Genomic DNA, 6683 nt, shown 5'->3' on the forward strand with positions numbered 1-6683 from the left:
TCTCTAATCGCTCTTACTACATCAAGGGAATGTAGAGCCTTCTCTTCCCTAGATCTGCTTTGGGAAAAAAGGAGGAATAATATCCTGGTTTAAATGAAAACCTGTCACCACTTTTGGTAGGAATTCAGGATGTGGATGCAAAACCACCTTATCCTTATGCATGATCAAGTATGGCTCTTTACAAGATAGTTCTGATACTCTTCTAGCAGAAGAAATGGCAACCAAAAAGATTATCTTTCTTGTCAAAAGAACCAAGGGAGTTTCCTGTAAAGGCTCAAAAGGCTGACTCTGCAAAGCCGATAAGACCAAAATTTAGATCCAAGGATTTAGAGGTGCCTTTATAGGGGGGTTAATCCGTGTTACCCCCTGTATAAAGCTACGCACCAGAGAGTGAGAAGGAAGAGGCCGTTGAAAAACTACTGACAAGGCAAGATCTGGCCCTTGATAGTACTCAAGGCCAGCTTCATTTCTAATCCCATTTGCAGGAAATCAAGGATCCTCCCTATGGCATACTTCCTAGGGTGCTAACTCCTGGATCCACACCAAGAAACATATGCCTTCCAGACTCTGGAAGCCAGCTTCCTGGCACAGACCAAAGTAGATACTAGTGAAGGAGATAACCCACAATCATTTAGAATGTGGGTTTCAATAGCCAAACCATTACATTTAGTGTCAGACCTTGTGCGAGAAGGTCTGGCCATAAAGGCAAAGGGACTCCTACGGCCATCTTTATGATCTCGCCAAACCAAGATCTTCTGGGCCACCAAAATCACCTCCTATCGTTCCTGCGGAGAAAACGCGGAAGTAGCTGAACTGGAGGAAACGCATAGATCAGTGAAATTCCATGGGAAGACCGATGTGTCTGTTCTGCAACTGTGTTGTTGAATCTGGATGCGAACAGGTCCATGTCCGGAATACCCCATTTCTGACATATCGCTAGGAAGATGTCCGGGTAAAGAGACCATTCCGCCGCAAAGAATTGTTGGCGACTCAAGTAGTCTGTCTGCCAATTTTCTATTCCTGAAATGAAAATAGCCGATGGGCAGGACACAAGATTCCTTGCCTAAGCTAGAACATGATTCACCTCTTTTTGGGCTGCACGAATTCTCGTGCCCCCCTGGTGATTGATGTAAGCCACAGTTGTGGCATTGTCAGATTGAATCCTGACAGGACAATTCTGTAGTCTGACCATCCAAGATTCTAGGGCCAGACGTACAGCCAAAATCTCCAAAATGTTGACAGGTAAGGTCCTTTCTGACTTGGACCATCTCCCCTGGACAGAATCTTCTTCCAGGACTGCTCCCCAGCCTAGAAGGCTGGCATCTGTTGTCACCACTTTCCAGGATGCTGGCAGAAAAGATTTCCCCTTTTGGAGGTTGCTGGATATCAACCACCAATTTAGGCTCTAACGTACATCTGGAGCCAAGCGTATTGGAAAATCCAAAGCCTGAATCTTTTTGTTCCAGACCAACAGGATGGTGTTTAGTAGCAGTCGAGTGAAACTGCACATAAGGGACGACCTCGAAGGAGGCCACCATTTTTCCTAACAATCTCATGCACAGATGAATGGAAGGATTTTTCTTTGTTTTGATAAGTTGAATTAGTCCTCTAATGGAACTGATTCTTGTCTGGGGGTAAGAATACCTTCTTCTGTATGGTATCTAAGACCAGCCCAAAGTACTGTAATCTGCTTGATGGTTTTTAAAGGAGGATTTTTCTAGGTTGAGTATCCAACCCAGAGATTCCAGGTAGGTTACAGATGTGATCAGACTCGGTTTAAGACCTGAGCCTGAATGATCTATTAAAAGTAGATTGTCTAAATAGGCTAGGACCATTATGCCTTGAGCCCTTAATCTGGCTAAAGGAGGTGCCAGAATTTTTGAGAACACCCGTGCTGCTGTGGCTAGACCGAATGGCAGAGCCACAAACTGAAAATTATGATTTTCTATTTCGAAGCATAGAAATTTCTGGTGGGCGGGAAATAATGGCACGTGGAGATATGCATCTTTGATATCGATTGAGGCCAAAAACTCCCCTCCCTGCAGGATAGAAACAACCGATCGGATTGACTCCATGGGAAAGGATTGGATATTTAAGTGCCGATTCAGATCTTTGAGATCTAGAATGGGTCTTACCTCTCCATTTGGTTTTGGAACCGTGAAAAGATTTGAATAAAAACCTGTGCCCTGTTCCTCTAAGGGAACCTCTGATATCACCAGCTGGGATAATAGATGAGTCAGAGCTAGAAAGAGACTTCTTTTTCTCTAGATCCCTGGGAACATTTGAGCTTAGAAAACAAGACGGAAAACCTGGGAACTCTAGTTTGTAACCTAGAGACACAGATGAAGCCACCCATCTGTCTTGACATTGTTCCTGCCAGATCTTTGAAAATTGCAGGAGCCTTCCCCCCACCAGAGCGAGGGCGCCCCTTCATAAGGAGGCTTTAGCATTCTGCTTTGTGGGCTTTCTGCCCCAAGATCTCTTTTGACCCTGCTGCGGCCCTTGGGGTCTTCCCCTTGAACCTGACGGTTGAGGCCGTCAAGACTGCCTAGAGGCTAATGCCCCTGACACAGGTGAGGACACGCTTAAAAAGGAGAGATGTTTGAACGTCTTCTTTACTGGTAAAAGAGATCTTTTCTCATTAGAGATCCTTTGGATGTATTTATCCAGATCGTCTCCAAATAGCTGTTCACCATGAAAGGGTAAAACTAGCCAAGAGTTTTTTTTTTCCGCCATGGTGCTTCGGCTGACCAATTTTTCAGCCACAGAACTCTGCGAGAATGCACTAGTCCAAGCATATGCAGTGAGGCTTGAATGATAGAATCTTTCATAGCATCTACTGTGAAACAGTGCGTCTGATACACCAGCCCATTGCTGGGCCTGCTGATTAGGCGGAATCTGAAGTAGCTCCACAAACTTTTCCTTAATGGACTGAGATACACCAATTGCCACAAGAACTGGTTGTGCTACTGAACTTGCTAAATACATATTGCTTTTGGAAAGAAGTTCCAACTTTTTATCTGTTGGATCCTTTAACATTAGCGCATTAGCCACCAGACACGTGAGACTCTTGTTTACTGAGGCAATTGCAGCATCAATTGCTGGAACCCCCCAATTCTTATAAAAATCCTCTTCCATAGGATAACGTGTGGAGAATTTTAGGAGGATAATATGGTTTATCTGGATATTCACATTCAGAATACATAAGCTTTTTTAGCCATGAATGAATAGGAAAAGCACCCCCAGATGGGGGAGGTTTTAATGATCCCAAACCAGAGGTGGGTTCATCAAGAGCCTGCGCTGCAGGCAGCAAAAAGGTTGAACGAACCAATTTAGTAAGAGTGCACAAGCAACCTGTCTTGTGATGCTACTCCCTCTATATTAGGATCCTCAGAATAGGATATATTAGTATCTTCCAAATCTGAGCAGCCACACAGTCTGCTGTATTTTATTTAATTAAATAAAATAAAAATACAGGAATGCTTTTGGCTTATAGTTCCCCCGAAGGAGTTAAATTCAACATTGGGGGCGCAGGAGAACCCAGTCCCCCATTTTCTTACCGGAGGATCTGCCTGCTCTGGCCGGAGGAGAGGAGGAAATGATGGCTTCTGACAGTGCCGTTTCCAGCATCAGGCGGTGAGTGCTCAATACAGCCCCCAGTGGTGACACATAGGCATGACAACATTATAACTTAAAAGGAGAAATTCATAAGAAAATCTCCACTTACCTTCCTCGCTGCAGGGTTATCTGAGATAAACCCAATCTTCACCCCTCACGGTGGGCTCTGAAACCTTCAGGAACAGGGGAGCCTAGAGGTTACCTACAATCCTGGACCTGCAACAGCACCCTGCCAGTAAAAAACACACTTTATGGCCTTACTACTAAGAAGTACTGGATTCCAGGGACGAGCACTCTAAAAAGAGAAGCATTCGCAAGCAAAACCTTGTTTCTTCGGGCCCGGGTACCATTCCTTAGGCCTATAAAAGGACACTCTGAACAGATACGGTAAACATGGCTAGCCCCAGAAAGGATTGCTCCAGTGGAGCTTAGCACAGCACATCTTTACTCATGACCAACACCTTAGACACTGGTGAAAAACTGAGGACTCTCAGTAGTGGGAGGGGTTATATAGGGTGTATGCCGGTGCCAGTGTCCATCGCCTACTAGTGGCCCTATAACCCACATAGTAACTACTATGGCTCTGTGTCCCCTGATGAAAGAAAAGAAACATTTACCACAAAAAATAAAAAATAAAAGGGTTCCTGAAACTGCTTATAACATTTTAGCTGGAGTTTGGCTTTAATTTTTTTAGAGTATCTAAATCTGCTAGTACATCGAACATGCTCCTCTCCCCAGACTTACAAAGCTGCTGTCCAAAAGTGCCCCTTATGCTCCTTCACCAGAGTGGGAGGCATGTTAATACATGTGGTGTGTTACAGGCAGGATCAGGTGAAGAGAGCAGGAAAAAGCCTAAAAATAAGAAAACAAATGGAGCCACCGTATTCCATATTAAATTTTTGGTTTTGGTGTTAATACCACTTTCAGGCAATTGTAACAAGCAGTTTTACTTACCTGATCCCCTGCAGGCTTCCTCCCTGCAGTAAGATCAGGTCTCACAGCCCCTTCAAATTCTTGATAGAAGCATACAAATACTCTTGCACATAAGTGTGATAGCCGGATGGTCTAATGTTCAAGGGATAATTTCTCAGGCCTTGCTGCCCTCCAGGATAGGAGTATCCTAGCAGTCATAAAAGAAATAAAGAAAAAAAATGGTGCACCGCTTTGCGAAAGCCTCCTAATGGTGGCAATCGGTTTAGGTGTCGACATGTCCAGAAAGTAAAAGGAGAGGAGAGGATGCAAGGACCACTGCTGGCTGACACTTTTCAAATGGATACCTTCTTCCTCGGAGGCTCTTTATTAACCAACTTTCTCACAGCCCCTTCTCCTTGAGGATCCTGCAGTCGCAGGCACTGTGTCATCATCAATTACAATGCAGGGCTAATAGCTAGGTCACTGAAGTTGAGACCAACCCGTGATAGTGTCCAAGTCTTCCTGTAGGTGGCAGTATAACCTAACAGTCACTTCCTGTGCTGTCCTTCCCAATATTTTATTATTCTTTAATACCAACTATAAAGTAGAATGATTTAAATAAAAAAAAATTTTATTATTATTACTGTTCCACAAAAAAAAAAAAAAAAAAAAAAAAAAAACGAAATCCAAACAGCAGAAGCAGAGAATCATTTCCTATTAACCCATGATTAATATATAAATAATACAATAAAACGTAGATTTCTGCTTTACATTTACAGTCAGATAATATTGCAAAGTGACGTACATTTCAATGCTATACATTTTTACATTAAAATATTCTGTTGAATTGGCAGAGAGACCAGAAGGAAACAGACAGAGGAATATGGCATCTTCATTTGTAGCACTTCTGCTGAGAAGGTTGATTGCATAGCAGTCTCTGGCATCCAGACTGACTCACTGAATTGAAACGAGCACATTAACTACTTAAAGGACCGGAAGGATTTGCCCCCCTAGATGACCAGGCCATTTTTTGCGATATGGCATTGCGTCGCTTTAACCAATTGCATGGTCATGCGACTCTGTACACAAACAAAATGTATGTCCTTTTCTCACAAAAAGCTCTCTTTTGGTGGTATTTGATCACCTCTGCGTTTATTTTTTGCGCAAAAAACAAACAAACAAACAAAACAAACACACACACACACACACAAATAAAATAAAAACTATTTTTTACTATAATAAATAAAAAAAAAAAAAAAAAAAAAAAAAAAATTATATGTATATTGGTTTATAGCGTCTACAAAAATAGGGGAAAGAATTATGGCATTTTTTATTTTTTACTAGTAATGGTGGTGATCAGTGATTTTTTGCGGGACTGCGACATTGTGGCGGACAAATCAGACACTTTTTTGGGTCATTGACATTTATACAGCTATCAGAGCTAAATATAGCCACCGATTACTGTACAAGTGTCATTGGCAATGAAGGGGTTAACACTAGGGGGCGATCAAGGGGTTAAATGTGTGTCCCAGGGAGCGCTTCTAAGGGGGGGGGGGGGGCAGCGAATGGGACTGCCTGGAGGAGGAGACCGATCGCTGCTCATAACCAGTATGAACAGCAGATCTGACAGAATGACATGCACAGATCTCCGTTGTGTCTCTCAGGAGAAATCGCGGGGTGAACATCGCAGCCCCCCGAGCACGCATAGTGGCTTAGTCGTCGTGCTGCCGCCTAGTGCTCTTAACGCGGCCGACGTACAGCTACATCAATTCGCCCAGGGGAGCAAAACCTGCCACAGTATAACATTTTATTTAGAGCCTTATTCCTGTTCAAGGATTGAAGCCTGCAGCCTGGTATGAAAGCCAGAAAAGGAGCATTTTCAGATTAGAAAAGATTCAGACAGCCTCTATATTATTTTCCCAGGTTTCTATTAACCTGTGACAGTTATTGGCCATTGCAGAGGATCCCATTACCCAACTTTCAGGTGCAGTGCTGTTCCCAGGGCAGGACTATAGTGAGACTATACCTCGCTGTGAAGTTTCCTTCCAGAGACAGGGCATATACCCCACCACCTTATCCTACAGGCAGGCATAATCCCATAGTCTTAGTATATGCCCTCCCGCACCTCCCATCAACAGGGTATATGCCATACC

The sequence above is a fragment of the Lithobates pipiens genome, unplaced genomic scaffold, assembly GCF_037356315.1.
Source record: "Lithobates pipiens isolate NorthernLeopardFrog02 unplaced genomic scaffold, aLitPip1_a1.2 Scaffold_8, whole genome shotgun sequence".
Classification (NCBI taxonomy): Eukaryota; Metazoa; Chordata; class Amphibia; order Anura; family Ranidae; genus Lithobates; species Lithobates pipiens.